The sequence below is a fragment of the Ananas comosus genome, linkage group 19, assembly GCF_001540865.1.
Source record: "Ananas comosus cultivar F153 linkage group 19, ASM154086v1, whole genome shotgun sequence".
Lineage (NCBI taxonomy): Eukaryota > Viridiplantae > Streptophyta > Magnoliopsida > Poales > Bromeliaceae > Ananas > Ananas comosus.
The window spans coordinates 2,484,774-2,501,557 of record NC_033639.1 but is presented as its reverse complement, the minus strand read 5'-3'; the positions used below and the strand labels follow the sequence as shown (position 1 = coordinate 2,501,557).

The window sequence follows — 16,784 nt, the reverse complement described above, 5'->3', positions numbered from 1 at the left end:
TAAAAAAATAATAAATTAAATTGGTGATTTGTGATCGGTAACATCTCGACCGTTTGATTGATGTGGATTTTGTCGCGCGGTGTGCCATAGACGTGTTTATGGATAGGTACGTGGGAGGTTAGGGTTTCTCGTACTAAATTTGACCGTTAATGACCTGTCTCGATTGCCGGGCCCCTAACACGTGGCCGCTGCTGATTGCTTCTTGGTTGTTCAAGTTCTACAACTTCATTAGCAATGTTATTACGGGATAAAGTTATGGGAGGAAAAAAAGGAAAATGCTAACCGGACAATAAGGTTGGGTTGTAGATCCTACAACTCAAAGATCCGACGGTTGATATTAATCACTTAGTAACTACAACAAAATTAGATTTTAGCGACACTTTCTTGGGACACTTTAGTATAAGTGTTCTAAATATATTCAAAAATTTTTAAAATTTTTTAAAAAAAATTGCAAGGCCCAAATAAACACCTCAATTACAAAAAAAAAAAAAAGAAAAAAAGAAAAAAGAGAAAAAAGGATCGGCTCACTGGGTCGTATTTTACCCATTATCCTGGGGCGTACTTTCTCCCCTCTTTCTCCCCCCTCACCACCTCCTCCCCTCACCAAACCCATCGAAACCCTAGAAATCGGCCCTCGCGCTCCTCCTCCGCCGTAGCACCCGAAGAGATAAGGTACGAGACGCCACGGTCGCCGGGGGAGTTGGCACAAAACGTCGAGGCGGCGGCGGTGTTGGGGGCGGAGTCCGGCGACTGCTTCCTGGCTGTGCTCGCGGCGCGTTGAAGGTGCGGAACGAGGAGAAGGAGAAGGTAAGCTCGATCGATACTAGGGTTTCTTATCATGAGGGTTTAGGGTGTAATCTCTTGTGAGAATCTCTTTGTGGGTGAATCGCTTGCTTGTTTTGTTTTTTACCCAGTAATAGTAATCTGATTGAAAGTCCAGTAGGATCTTGTAATTGCATGATGTATTGGTGGATTCGGGTATCTGAATTGGATCGCTTTAGGATTAGGGTTTTGTATTTGTTGCGGGAAATCCATTTCCTTATTCAATTATCATCTTTCTATATCCCATCATAGTAATTAGCAACTTTAGTAGATTCCCCTTATGCAATGCTTATTCAATTGATTTAGATGGCTTTGTGTTTGTTTCTAACTACAAATTCTATCTTGGCATTCCTTTTTTTATTGCTAGTACTTTGTATTATCTTCAGTAGATAAGTAGAGAGGCTCACTCAACGAATGTGCAGAGAAGCTAGTGCCCGTTCTTCTTAATGCTTTTGCTTTCCATTACAGTTATCTTTAATAATATGTTCCTTTAATTTAAAAAGCTTGGACAGTTTTGCTGTAGTAGTAAGCAGGTCGTAGTTTTGTCACTTTTGTGTTCCAAAAAAAAAAGCAACGGTAACTTTGAGCTTCTGTATCTACTGTGGAGATAAGTTGTTAATAGTAGAACTTGACATAATACTTCTTATAATAGCATTTCTCATACAACATCATCAAGCAATTAATAGTGTGTCCTATAGCAAGATCAAACTAGACCTATTAACACTTGATATTATTTCAATCGCTTTATTTTAGCGCTACATGGTACTAGCAAGTTGCCCTATATAGCAGTATATATTGAGAGTTTGAATACTAAGTTTCGTATGGGAACCCTAGGGTCCAGTATTATTATCTGGACCCTTATTTGCTCAGAAATATATCAATTTGGACATTTGCTAAGCAAGAAGTACTTATCCAGGCCTTCAAAAGTAGAATCTTCAGCTTGAGTATATTGTAAGTTGATGAAGCTTAGTAATTAAACTTGTAGATCAACTTCTCTACTATAAATAGTATTATAATAATAATAATAATAATAATAATAATAATAATAATAAATAATTTACAAATTAAAAGTCCAAAATTTTTTTGGTATCACAGAAAATGAGATAATAGTCCCCAAAAGCAGTTTAAGTTTTAACTTGATGGTCTTGATGGGGCTATCAAAATTTTACTGCAGCTAATAAGAATCCTCCATTACTCAAAAGAGTCACAAAAGCTGCTTCTTTGAGAATCTCAGCATGCAGTGGATGGTTTGGTAACCAACATAAATGACTTGGGTTTTCTTTATTTAATTAATTAATGGAGACTCACTTAACAAACTAACTACTATTAAAGTATCCACCTCCTAAAGAGTGCCCAGCATTGCACATGAAGATAAAGCACAACTGTAACAGAAAAGGTAATGCAACCCACTTACACATAACCATTAAATTAATTAATTGAAACTAAGCAATAAAAATAATAGTAATTAGCAATGAAAAGGACAGGATTATGGATTTTGAGGCTCTTATTGAACTTGTCGAATGGACTAGTATCTTCGAATGGATAAACATATTTCATTCCTTGGTTTTTCGTTTACAACTTCTCTGTTAGCTCATGAAACTGGTTTGATTTTTCCTCCTTTTAAATTTGTTGTGTCTGCAAGTTCACTCTTGTGGCAGAATTAGTGGTGTTGTGTTGCTACTTGATATCTGCTGGAATTTTTGTCAGGATCTTCATTATTAAATGAACTTTGCTTGCTTACTTAATATCTTTTCTAAATTCTTATGCTAGACATGGAGATTCCTCAACGCTGTATATTTTTATGATGGACAATTCGTGTAGGCTGGGTTGGGTTTGTTTCTTCTATGTTAATCCGCATAATTGAGACATTTTTCAGAGAAAGTATCTTTTGTTTCTCTTTCGTAGTAAATGATCTATGATGTTGGTCTATTTAGTAGAAGAGAGGAGCTGCTGCTGCTTCTGTTTCAAGCTAAGCATTGTTGATCGAAGTATTTACATCACCTTGGGTCTTGCAAAAACTAGATCCAGTGAGTTCCTTGTTTTAATTTGTTACTAAAGCTGGTGCGACTGAATCAATCTCTTCTCAATCTTTTCTGTTAATCCTTTCACCCTCTTGATCGGAGTCTCTGAATGCTTGTTCGGCCTGGTCTGAGTCAGATTCTATTTCCAAATAGATGATAATTGAGACATTATTCCCTCATAAAATAACTTCTATCTTAAATGTTTTAATGATCAATTTCTAAATGGACAATACTTGAGGGGTTAAATAATTTTCAAAAATATTTATTTTGTTTTGCAGTTAAGCAAGAAGCTCTTGCCTACTCAAAGGATTTATCCAGTTTTGTGAAAGGTAAAATTCACTTAGCTTGTCGTATGGTGAGGGTTTATTGTTTTGTTTATTTACTCGCAACTTCTATATAGTAATAGTTGAGATATGCTTTGTTCGTTTAATATTTGCCTAAATTATTTTAGGAAACAAATATATACCATCTAGAGTTCCTTTTTTCATAGCTGATTTTTCATTAGGTTGCAATGTGTTGCTAAATTCTTTAGCAATGCATCTAGTGTGAGTTGGTCCAGAATTAACCAGAATTTCAAATGAAGCACATTCTCTTTTAAAGACACTTCCATTCTCTATTTATGGTGTATGATTATCTACTTAGTTCTCTGTTCTCTTTGGATGATCTGCATATGTTACATCTTGAAATGAAACTGAGCTTGTGATCCTATGAAGTTCGTCATACGTCGTAGAAGTCTCTTCGTAGAAATCTATGAATTAGTCTTTACTCATTCTCCTGAAAACTTGCCGACTAGATCATGGGCTTTGTTTACCAATATGTCTGTGTTTTATGAACTTTTGATTTTTTTATAAGGAGTGGAAAAACTAGAAGTGCTAGACCAACTTATGTTTTTACCATCATCTGTCAATTTGCATTTGTTCATGCATAAGACATGTGGGACTGTGTTTTCCCTAGACTTCCTCAAATAATGCAAGAAAATTCAGCATTCTCAATTCATTAACCAACAAAAAAAGAAAAACAGATTGCATCAATTGAAGCCTATAAACAGATTGCATTTCAACTTTTGCTTATTTTATTTCTAATTATTTTTGTAAGTTGAATTCGATATTCCAAAAAATCTAATAGCTATTTTATCAAATTTAACAGTTTTACCTGCTTTTCGAGCAATGGAACTATGGTTCCGTTAATGACCAATAGTTAAAGGAGCTATTAATTTCAATAAAATCCCTGATTCAATTGACAGAATAGCCAAATAAAAAAAATCAAAAGTTGAGTGGTTGTCTCCCAAAATCACAAGAACATAGAACATAGATTCTAAAACTTTTTTCTATGTTCTATGTTCTACTTCATGAACAAGGTGATACATTCACTGCTGCTGCTGATGGGCCACTAATAAGTGTATTAACAGGGATTGTAGCTAGGAAGCCTCTGATCATTTATTAGTTTCAATCATTATCAAACAAGTTTGCTCACATTTCGCTTTGCTGGATTAGCTTGATTTGAAAACTCTGGTCTCTTCAGGCAGATAGGGATGGGGTGGACTTGAATGACTTGTTTTAATGGTTTTACCATTTATGTTGTAGTGTTTATGCTCTCATTGGTCAATTATGATCAATTCATATACGCTTCCTTTGACAAAAATGCATCAGATCTTGTCCGAGGTTCCCAAGTTTCTCGATAAACTTACTTGAACATACGAATAAAAATGATAGGTAACTTGTCTTTGCTTTCAACAAAGGTTCATTCAACGAAGAAAGCAAAAATTGTTTTACTTTGCTCGAGACCGAAACACAAATCTGCCAGGCTAGGTCTATAATGTGCTGCACTTTTCTCCTGCTGATTCCAGCCGGCAAAAGCGGAAGATGAAAACCGCTCTCGTTTTTCTACTTCCATTTGCAATTATATTTTCACATTCGTTCGAATCCTAAGTTTGGTATATTCCTTTTCTCCGAGTACTTTGAACTTTGGCTCAGGTTCTGCTTCATCTTCGTCGAATCTGCAATTGTACTGAGATCAAAATCGCCCTTTAATAAGTGTTAGAATCTATGTTCTTGTGATTTTTTCCGACCAGCTTGCATATTTTTCTTGTAATCAAGCTTTTATTTTGTATTGTTTTACAATCTGTATTTTTGATAATCCTTTTACACTATTGTTTGCTTATTTATCTTGTGTTATTTGTTGGTTACAGGGAGGGTTACTGCTACAGATTATTTTGGCTGTAGAATGGATTCAAAGCGGAGTTATCCACTATGGTGCAACTGTCTCATACTTTGGCTTTCTCAGCGAGATGGTAACGAGTTCTTACTCCAGGAGTTGTAGCTAAAAGTGAGTACATTTTTTTTCACTTTACCTGCTTGATTATGTGTATTTCGTATCTATTTCGTGCTTGCACATACTCCATCTACTCATATATGCATTGTAGCCCAACTGTACTAGGAAAGATGTAAAAATATGTTAGCATTAATAATACTTGGGCTAAAAAGGGTTGGCGCACAGCGTTTTAAACTTGTTAGCTTTCTCATTAGGCTTATTTTCGTGTCAATCTTTCCATATTATTGAGAGGCACAAGTTGTTTGATCAATTGATATAACTTCTAGCATTGTCTATTGTATATTTCTAAACTTGGTTGACCAAATTGGATACATATATGCTCTCTCAATAACAAAATCTGCTCCAAAACTACACAAGCAAACTCTGAGAATACCTATAGAAACACAAGCAAACCAAGGACTGAGAATTTCAACTAGTCTCTTTTTTTATATAATGCTTTGGCAAATCAAGAATTCTACACAAATTTGAACTAATTCAAATGTTATTCAATGTGCAGGTTCAAGTATATATTCGTGGAGCCGATCATAATTTGTTTATGCACTTTTTGATTTTGTTATCATACAATTTTTGATTTTTTGTATTTCTTTCAGTTAGAAAGTTTGATTTGTTATAATTACTACAACATATGAGTGTATATTATTGTTGTGATGTATGGATATTTGATTTTAGTTTTATCTTTTTAACAAGAATTTAAGAAATTTTTGTTGATTGTTTTTTTAGTCTCATCGATTTAATGTATATGAGATTAGTTTAACTAAAGTTTAATACTAAACTAGATGTTTAAATAAATAAAATATTATATTTTGAATGACAATGGGGACACTTATAAAGTGTCACTATATAAAAAAAAATTATTTTTTTTAAAAAAATTAGGGACACTTATGTGTGTCACTAAAACCAAAAAAAGTGTTGCTAAACAGCAGCACTTATTTTGGGATATATCGACACTTTATTATGTGTCGCTATATGCTCTAGAGACTGCACATATAGCGACACTATTTTAGTGTCGGTATTTTTGCTAGCAGGATTATTTTTAGGTTTTAGGGACACTTAAAAGTGTTACTATAGCTTAGTTTTGTTGTAGTGTACAGTAGTTATAAACTCACACTCTTTTATTTTTTGCTAAAGCTAAACCCTACTACTACACCCGCACAGCTCTCGCTCTCTCTCTCCGTTTCCCGCTCTCTCCCGCACAGCTCTCCATTCTCTCCCGGACAGCTCTCGCCATCTCTCAGTTTCTTGCTCTTGCGCTCATCTCTCTCTCTCTCTCTCTCTCTCTCTCTCTCTCTCTCTCTCTTTCTCGCTTGCTCGCAGGTCCCTCCATCGGGCGGTCGGTAGAAGCTCGTGTCCGAAACCGTCTCGAAGGTGTCTCTCTACCTCGCCTCTCTCCATTGGTAGAAGGTCGCTTCTCAACTGCTCCCCTATCCATCCCAGTACTTGTGACGCATTCTTTCAGTTGTGGGCGTTCGAAATTGCGAACGATTTCGGAGCTAATTTGGCCACAACCGAACAGAGGATTCAACTCAAACAGGAGATTTTTTTGAATTTTTATAATCTTTTATTTTTAATTTGAAATTTAATATAAAATTTATATTTTGAGGTTTTAGGCTTGCAGCTTGGGTTTGTCTTTATGTGCTCCGGATTTCGGCACCGACTAGTTAATTCATTTTATTTTTAAAACACTGCTGATATATTATATTTGTTGTTGCATTTGTAAAAATAAAGCATTTATGATTAGGATTAGGGTTTAGAGGATGCTTCCACAGTAACATATATATATTTCATGCATTTCATAAAATTTTGCTTAGTTAATGATAGAAAACTGTATTCATTGCAAATATACAAATTAGTGTTTAGGGTAAAGTTTGATTTCGTTTGAATAGCAAAAAGGTATAGAAAACATGTTTAGGGTTACTAGTATATTCTCTTATGCATACTTGTATATTTGTATCAATAATTAATTTGTTTGTATTTGTATATGTATAGTTGGCTGTGACCATGTATGCGTTGCAATCTGTCACTCTTATGCCATAAAGGGTTTACTCTTAGAGCTTATAAGAACAGTTTTATCACTTTTGTGTTTGCGAATATATATGTGTTGCAATCTTAAACTCTTATATGATAAAAGAACACTTTTATAAAATTTGTATTTGCGAACATATATGCTTGACAATCTGACACTCTTATACCATAAAAGAACACTCTTACAGCTTAATAGAACACTCTTATTATTTTCATACTTCCGAACATGTATGAGTTGCAAACTTACCCTCTTATGGCATAATAGAATATTTATAGGGCGTAATAGAACAGTTCTATCAGCTTTAGGATTATCAATACTTTTATGGCATAATAGAACAGTTGTAAAGATTAATAGAACACTCTTAATACGTTTATGGTTGTGAACACTCTTTTGTCATAGTAGAACACTAATAGGGCTTAATATAATATTTTTATCAGGTTTATAGTTGCAAACATGTATGCATTACAATCCTACCTTCTTATGACTTAATAGAACATTCTTAAATTTAATAGAACACTGCTATCAGTTTTAGGGTTTAGAACACTTTTATGCCATAATAGAACAGTTGTAAAGGTTAATAGAACACCTTAATAGCTTTATGGTTGTGAACACTCTTAACATTTATCTATGTTAATTTTGCGATTAATAGATCTTCTATTATACATAGCATTTATATGTTTGCATTCAAAGAAACAAAAATTAAAACATAATAAGAGTGTTCTATTATATCATAATAGTATCAAACTGTACAGATTCTGCATTCAAAGGATGAACATAATTAATTTATTTTCTACTTACTTTCAGAATGAAGTTATGTGCTGACTTGTGGTTCATAAAATGCAGCTGAAAATATGGTTTCCACCAGAGCGAAGTCGCGCAAGAAGGCCACTACAAGTGGTGAAGGCACATCTGCACATTCTACAGAGAAAATAATAGAGAGGCCATCGAAAGCTAAAAGGCCGACCATCGAGCTTGTTGTAGGCAGATGTTGCCTAGTTCATCTGCACACCACAATGTGTGTTTCAGAGTTTCCGAAGACTGCGGGCAGAATTCAAATAGCTGGTCCAGCGTTACGTGATGTAATGTCCGATGAACAGATGATACTCTTGAAGACCACTTCATTATCTCGACTTGCCTCCAATTAAGCAAGATCTTGTATTAGTTGATCCCTCCTGAGTTTTTGGGACGAAGAGAGAAGAAGTATTAGAATTGGAGAAACCTTCCTTCCCTTTATTCCAGAGGAAATATCCATTTTGGTAGGGCTGCCATCATAAGGGGAACCAATAGAATGGCGGAACAAGAGTGTAAAGTCGAGCACTCTTGATAAATACTTCAATAGTGACTATCGACATGCCGATAGATCGAAATTAAGACATATTTTGTACAGTATTGCTGGTCAGAATGGAGAGGAGATGGCAGCTGATTTTGTACGTATATTTATATTATACATATTTGCGACCGTCCTTTTTCCTACCAGCCACTGCAATGTGCCGAAGGCACTATATAGATATATAGATGATGTACATAGAATAGGGGAATATGCCTGGGGTCATACTGTATGTAATTATCTCCACCATCTCACCCGGCACCCTCTGAGAACCCCACAAGCATCAAGTCCTGGTCCCTCTGGCCAAGACCGACCACCTGCATCATCCCCGCCGGCCCCCGCCACCCACAAGCGTCGCTGGCACCATACTTGCTCCGCTCGGTCAGCCCAGACCCAATTGGGACCGAGCTCGGCCCAGCTTGATGCCCGCGCACCGCCACCACCTGCAAACGGGTGCGCTGACCTCCACGGCCTCCGGCGACCCTCTGCATGCCATCGCCGCCGTCCCAGTAGCCGCCGGCCGCTGCTCTCATCCCCTGCGGCCGCTTAGAACCAGTGCGGGCCGAGTTTGAGCTGCAGTGTTTTCGTGCGCCGCAGCAGCTTCCCTTTGGCCGCGCCACCCTCCAGTGACCTCCAGCAACCTCCCGCTCGCTGCCCCACCGTTCCCGCACGCCGCCGGCCGCCTCTCGGATCTCCTGCGGTCGCCCAGATCTCGTGCAGGCTGTGGCTGAGCCTCCTTGGCTTCCGAGCGCCGCCGCCACCCATCGTCGCGCGCGCCGCCTCCCCCTCGGCCTCCGGTTACGGATCGTCGCCGTCCCGAGCTCCTCCGGCCACCACCATGCCGCCGCAGACCTTGGCAACCCGAGAGCATCTAGGGGTCGGATCTCCGCCGCCGCGCCACCGGTTGCCGCCCGCCGCCGGCCAGCATCCTCCCCAGACCTCTCGGACCGACTGCTCCCATTCCCGGCCGGAGCGCTCACCATCCGGCTGCCGGAGACCAACCCTAGCTCCCACTGCTCCGGTATGCTATTGTTTTAAGTTCCAGCACTGTAGTTTGGGGTTCCGGTCGCCTTTCCGGCGATCCGAGAGCACTCCGATAAATAGGGAAGTGAGCACGATGACCCTGGTTTCGTGCTGAACATCGTGCTCGCCTCCGACAGGGCAGAGATGCCCTGGTCTGTGTATTAATCGCAATCTTAGCGCTGTGCGCGCTATTTTACAGATTTTTGCGTCACTTGTGTGCACGCCATAGTGGCCGGCAGTGCCCTGAAAGGTGAGCACGGCCTCCGGCACGCTGAAACCTATCAACGAGTACGACGGTTTGACTAATCGATCCTTGGTTTGCGAGTACGGACCATAAAAGCCCTGAAATCACATTAAATGATGTGATTTTATGTATCGGGAAGGGCTTTTATGCTTTTTGCTTCGACGTTGCTGCTATTGGCTGAGGATAACCTCTAGACTGATCGCCCAAGGCCCCAAGCCTTTGTGGAAATCAGAAAGTGATTTCCAATGCGTTTTTCGGCGAAATCCGCCGACGGAACGCAGATTCGGTTCGGAATTATTCCGACGGTGCTTCGTGAGCTATTGTTGTCACGCCCCGAGCTCCGCCTATTTGGTCGGATTCGGGCACGTCGACAGACCGCCGAACGGACAGAGCCTCCCCTGTACGTTCTAGGCGTCACAATCTATACAATGCAATACAAGAGGTTCCAAACAGGAACTGTATTCAACCACAGATTGCATAAGTATCAAAAACATAAAATGCTAACTATGCTATTACAAGCATACATCTCAGAATTTTTTACTTTTACAATATTACATAAGCCTTTAAATTATTACAACTTATACACTTTTACTACAATTTTGTTTCATTCATACTGATACGCTGAGCTTGACCTCTTCAGGGTATTGCTATCTCGGTCTCAGTGGTGGGGCGCTATCTACGGAGCTACGCCCTGTCCTCGCGCCGCCGCGCCGCTCGCGTGCAACCTGTACCCCCAAAACAACACGGGGGTGAGAACTATATAAATATAGTTCCCAGTGGGTACGGCCACCCAAGAGAAGAGCTCGACCCACCAGGTCCAAAGGAGGCAACAGTAGGTTAGTTCAACAAATAGATAGATAGATATTTGACTATGCAACAAATAAAACCATACCTTGCCTCGCTGCTATGCAATATGCAATACCTGTAAATCATGTAAGTAGATTACTTGATTCTACTTTATATCATTAACCGTTCTTTACTTGTAGCCGTTCTTTTCTTTCTTAGCTATTCTCGTTCATTAGCTATTCTCTTTATTCTTTACTCTTTGTCAAATTATGCTCACTGGCGATTCTTTCCTAAGGTTATTTTACCTTAGCCATCTATGCCACTCGACTCGGTCTTGAGTCAATCATCCGCGGAGTACCGCGTCAAGTCAGGCTCGAGGTGAAGGACGTCTCACAAGCACCTCAGCCTTAAGTCCACGCGACACTAGGTCCATCACAGGGAGAGGAGAACCGTCGATCCCTGTGACCCTAAGTCGCTCAAGCTTAACGGGCGAGGAGAACCGTCAAACCCGTTAGCTCATACCGGGAGAGGAGAACCGTCGATCCCGTTGAATCACTACCGGGAGAGGAGAACCGTCAATCCCGTAGTTCCGATTCACTTCACTTGTTTCATGGCATACCGGGAGAGGAGAACCATCGATCCCGTTGAATCACTACCGGGAGAGGAGAACCGTCAATCCCGTAGTTCCGATTCACTTCACTTGTTTCATGGCATACCGGGAGAGGAGAACCATCGATCCCGTTGAATCACTACCGGGAGAGGAGAACCGTCAATCCCGTAGTTCCGATTCACTTCACTTGTTTCATGGCATACCGGGAGAGGAGAACCATCGATCCCGTTGAATCACTACCGGGAGAGGAGAACCGTCAATCCCGTAGTTCCGATTCACTTCACTTGTTTCATGGCATACCGGGAGAGGAGAACCATCGATCCCGTTGAATCACTACCGGGAGAGGAGAACCGTCAATCCCGTAGTTCCGATTCACTTCACTTGTTTCATGGCATACCGGGAGAGGAGAACCGTCGATCCCGTTGAATCACTACCGGGAGAGGAGAACCGTCAATCCCCGTAGTTACGATTCTATTCTTGCCATCTCACCATTCCTAAGGATTCCGAAACCCACTTTCACAACCTAAGGGTTTAATCACTTACCCTATGTCGACGACCTTTCTAGGTCTATAGCAATTCACTTTCTAGTGGTCCTATTACCACTATGATTCACAACTTAGTTTACTTTTATTAAGTAGTTCTTTACATCACAACGTAGGTTCAGTTACACTAGGTTTATATCCTTTCCCCTAGATCTCAACTCTAGGTTTACTTACTTGACCTATGTCCAATGACATTAGGTTAATGTCCGACCTATGTTCAAGAACACTAGGTTCAGTTCATATCCATAGGTTCATGCCACTCGATCTACTCATTATCCTAGTTATCCACGCCTAGGATTACAAGTTACACATTTTCATTTACTTTGTTACTGTCCAGATTTCTACTCAATTGGAGTTGTCGATTTATACCCAATTCTTAGGGATTTCACATGAAGTTCATAGTTTACATACCATTGAGGTTTCGAATCAACTAGAATTAGCGACGTTCATATAGCATCTATATTCACATTTGACATTCAACTTATATGCTCTTGGCATCTATGTAGGCTTTAGCATATAGCGACATTCATATAGCGACATTCATATAGTATGTAGGCTTTAGCATATATATTCACATTTCATATTCAACTTATATGCCCTTGGCATTTATAGGTTCAACATTCATATATCAAAGATTCGATCATATGAATTGAACATCACTATGCATCAAGCTTTCACGTTCATATATTGACAATTAAATGTAGTTAACACGATCTTCCATATATTCACATGCCTTTAGTTTGTTCATTACCTGATTGGTACATCACCTAGCATGGGATTCACATTCATATATATGTATTCTTATGTCTCTAGCATCACAATTCACGCATTCATATGCCTACTCATATGCATTTAGCATTCATGTTCATAGGTCGACAATCATATTCATATATATGCGTCAAATGAAACAATGATTTACTTTGGCATGGAAGTGACCTAATCACTTCGGTAAGCACAACCCACCTTTACTTGATTCTGGAATGAGAGAAATCCGCTTTTAGTACTTTCCCGAGAATCGCGACCCGCGCTCCCGACAATTATAGTCGAAAATACTCTTTTGGCGATATCTTCGCGTAGGTTCGTCGGATTGCCGAACCGACTTCGCCAGCGCGTTTCCTTTACCCTCAATTAGGTTTGTACGCGGTCAATTTCACATTAGGGCTTCAATCCTGCAAAAGTGCATTATCGGGGTCAGTTTTTATAAAAAACCTATTTCAATGCAATTTCACTTTCTTTAATGCAATTTTAACTTTCTTCAATGCAATTTCAACTTTCAATGCAATTGCAATTTCACAATTACATCGAGTTCTTTCAACTCTTTCTTTCTCATTCTTCTTTCTTTCATTTTTTTCCTCTCTTCTATTTCTTTTTCTTTCTTTCTTCCTTACTTGCTTTCTTTCTTTTCTTTCTTTCTTTTCTTTCTTTTCCCTGCAGCTTTCTTTTCTTTCTTTCTTGCTTTCTTTCTTTCTTTTCTTTCTTTCCTGTTTTCTTTTCTTTCCTGCAGCAGCAGTTTTTACTGCTGATTTGCTCGCAGCAGTAGCTAATTGCTGCTGCTGCTTCTCCTACTGAGCTGCTGCTGCTATTATTACTGCTGCTGCTGCTGCTGCTCCTGCGCCTGCTGCTGACAGCAGCTGCTGAGGCTGCTGCTGCTGCTGCTGCTACTCCTGCTACTGCTGAAGCTCCTGCTACTGCTGGAGCTGGAGCTACTGCTCCAGCAGCTACTACTGCTGATGCTGCTGCTGCTGCTGCTACACTGCTACTGCTGAAGCTCCTGCTACTGCTGGAGCTGGAGCTACTGCTCCAGCAGCTACTACTGCTGATGCTGCTGCTGCTGCTGCTACACTGCTACTGCTGAAGCTCCTGCTACTGCTGGAGCTGGAGCTACTGCTCCAGCAGCTACTACTGCTGATGCTGCTGCTGCTGCTGCTACACTGCTACTGCTGAAGCTCCTGCTACTGCTGGAGCTGGAGCTACTGCTCCAGCAGCTACTACTGCTGATGCTGCTGCTGCTGCTGCTACACTGCTACTGCTGAAGCTCCTGCTACTGCTGGAGCTGGAGCTACTGCTCCAGCAGCTACTGCTGCTGATGCTGCTGCTGCTACACTGCTACTGCTGCTAGTTTCAGCAGCAGAGAAAAGGAGGAAGGGGGGAAACATAGTAAAGAGAGAGAGAAATAAAATTTCTCACCTTTCTTTTTCTCCTTCATCAACTTCTTCTTCTTCTCTTTTCTCTTCTTTTCTTCTTCTCTCTCTCTACGTAGGCAGGAGGTAGAGGGGAAGATAAGGATGGAGGCATCCTGGCACCCTGGCAGCAGATTAGTGGAAATCCACTAAACATGGTGCTAATTACCATAATGCCCCTCGACTAACCCGTTTAGCGACTCGGATCAAATACCTTTCGCACGCCCTTCCGAAAGTCCGATTGAGCTCAAATTTGACAGAAATGTTCGTTTTTACTTAACAAGTCCATTGAAATTTTAACATTTCAGTTTCGACCCCGTTTGGTCACTGCGAACTGTCCCGAACTGTAATCTTTATCAGATAACTTCCGAATGCTATTTCTCTTTCTACAGGTGTCAGAAAAATATGAAACTTCAAATCTAGCCTCATAAAAATGTTCCTGACATCTCTGCCAATTTTTATAATTTTCTGACACTGTGCATTTTCTGCTAATTTTCTCAGTCCCGTTCTTTACAGAAAATTCTAAATTTTCTGTCTTCACTCCGATTTCATCCAAACACTTCCAAAATATACCAAGGGACCTTCACAAGCTACCAATTTAATTTGGAAGCAATTCCTTTTCATTTTGACATTATTTGAGCCGAATTAGAAATAGAATCAGCTCCAATTCCATTACAAGGCAGCAATTTCTCCTTTTTGCACTACCACTTCGCACTGAACACTTCAAACCCTTTGAAAACATACTCTTGGCTTTTCCAAAACTTCACAATTGATTTGGAGATACCACAATTTATCATCACGCCTCACTTTAATTCTTTTAATCAAAGTTAGCGTCGAAAATCCGAAAAGTCTCTTTATATTTCGTTTCGCGTCCAATTTGCGCCGAAACACTTATTTATTTCCAGAATTCATGCACACGCATCACAAATCACTCAAGGATGATGTCCAACTAGCTCAATCCTCACTTTGATCCCCTAGATCAAAGTTGACATCGCAACTCCAAGTTTCCATATGTTACATTACCTCGGGAGGAGGTGGCTGCGGTACCCCCAGTTCAGAGACCAGCCACGGGGGCAGCCTTCCCCGTGAGGGCCGAGGGAGCCAAGCGGGATCGGCTCATGGAGCACCTCAGTGAGTTCAGGAGGTGCAGCCCGAGGACGTTTGACGGCGAGAACGTCGACCACTGGATTATTGAGAAGTGGTTGATGCACATGGAGAAGATTTTTCGAGATACCTTTGTGGAGGAGCGGGATAGAGTTTGGCTTGCCACTCACTTCCTGGATGGCGAGGCCTATCGTTGGTGGTTGGATATCCAGGACAACCCCAGCACCGACTTGACAGCGATCACATAGACGCAATTCAAGGAGCTTCTTCTGGCGCACTACTTTCCGACTAGCGTGAAGAGGAAGATGGAGCAGGATTTGCGCAGCTTCCGCCAGGACGAGTGGTTAGTGGCCGAGTACGAGAGTGAGTTCTCCCGGCTACTTCACTGTGTACCATTTGTTGTGAGGGATGACGAGGATAAGGCCCGCACTTTTTAGCACGGATTGCGGCCTTCTATCTTCCGGTTGGTGCAGTCCTCCAACCTCCAAACCTACCGGGAGGTTGTGGACCGTGCACTCATTGTGGAGGCTGGAGCGGCAGACCTTCAGGAGCGACGCGAGGCCCTAAACAAGGGTAAGGGCAAGAGGCCAGCGGCTGAGGGTGCAAGTCAGACGCACCCACGGAGGCCGCCGAGGCATCCTAGGAGCAGGAGCCAGTCACGAGGACGGAGCCAGTCACGAGGACGGGGCCAGTCTACTTAGCGAGGAGGACCCGATCGTTGCTAGGCTCCCCGCTGCGTGATCTGTGGTGGTCCCTACTACCCGCGACAGTGTTCACGCAGCCGGGGCAGGTGTTTCTTGTGTGGCCAGGAGGGCCACTTCTAGTCGGATTGCCCGAGAGGTTCAGCGCTAGCGCCATCTTCGGCATCTGCACCAGCATCGCCAGGTCCCAGTCAGGGGACATCTTCTGCGCATCATCAGTCAGGACGGCCGCTAGTTCAGCGGCAGGCGGAGGGGTCACGACAGGCCCCGAGCGGCCACATGTACGAGGCCTAGACTGAGGAGGCGGCGGCAGCAGAGAATGTGGTCGCAGGTATCATTTTACTTTATGGTATTCGAGTTAGAGCATTGTTTGATACCAGTGCATCGCATTCATTTATAGACCGGCTGTTTGCCGAGTTGCATGGCATCCCACTTGTATTCTTGTTGCATCCGGGACGAGTTGTTGTACCCGACCATTCTTTGGACATTCGGGAGTTTTACCCCAGTTGCTATGTTCCGGTTGGAGATTGGATCATGCCCGTGGACTTGCTAGCTTTGCATAAACTCGGGGAGTTTGATGTTGTGTTGGGCATGGATTGGTTGACCAAGTACTTTGCCACCATCGATTGCAAGAATCGAACAGTGACGTTTAGAGAGCTAGGGCAGGCGGAGGTTGTGTACCGAGGATGCCAGAGTTCGCTGTTTGCGATGACGATTAGCTCTTCTCGAGCTCGACAGTTGATTAGTAGAGGCTGCGTAGCCTACTTGGCTACTATTGTGTTGCGGGGTGAGGATGACGCCCCTAGGATTGAGGATATCCCCGTAGTACGGGAGTTTGGAGACGTGTTCCCAGCGGAGCTTCCAGGCATGCCACCTGATAGGGAGATTAAGTTTGTAGTGGATCTCGTTCCCGGGACCACTCCAATCTCAAAGGCACCCTATAGGATGGCACCAGCGGAATTGAAGGAGCTGAAGGCACAGTTGCAAGATCTTCTGGACAAGGGTTTCGTGAGACCGAGTGTGTCACCTTGGGGAGCACCGGTCCTATTTGTGAAGAAGAAGGATGGATC

The 16,784-nt window shown here is 41.7% G+C and overlaps 2 long non-coding RNA genes across 4 annotated transcripts; one reads left to right on the top strand and one right to left on the bottom strand.

Annotated features, from left to right (window-relative positions):
• LOC109725294 lies at window positions 529–5,872 on the top strand. Of its 3 annotated transcripts, none has more exons than XR_002220232.1 (5): window positions 529–807; window positions 2,728–2,849; window positions 3,122–3,172; window positions 5,032–5,168; window positions 5,671–5,872. It is a non-coding gene; the product is annotated as an uncharacterized LOC109725294 (long non-coding RNA). The 3 variants fall into 3 exon arrangements; XR_002220231.1 differs by having other exon boundaries at window positions 530–807; window positions 2,760–2,849; XR_002220230.1 differs by having other exon boundaries at window positions 530–807; window positions 2,757–2,849.
• On the bottom strand, window positions 10,325–12,980 carry LOC109724634. Its single transcript, XR_002219994.1, has 2 exons — window positions 12,693–12,980; window positions 10,325–10,516 (listed from the first exon to the last, which is right to left on the bottom strand). It is a non-coding gene; the product is annotated as an uncharacterized LOC109724634 (long non-coding RNA).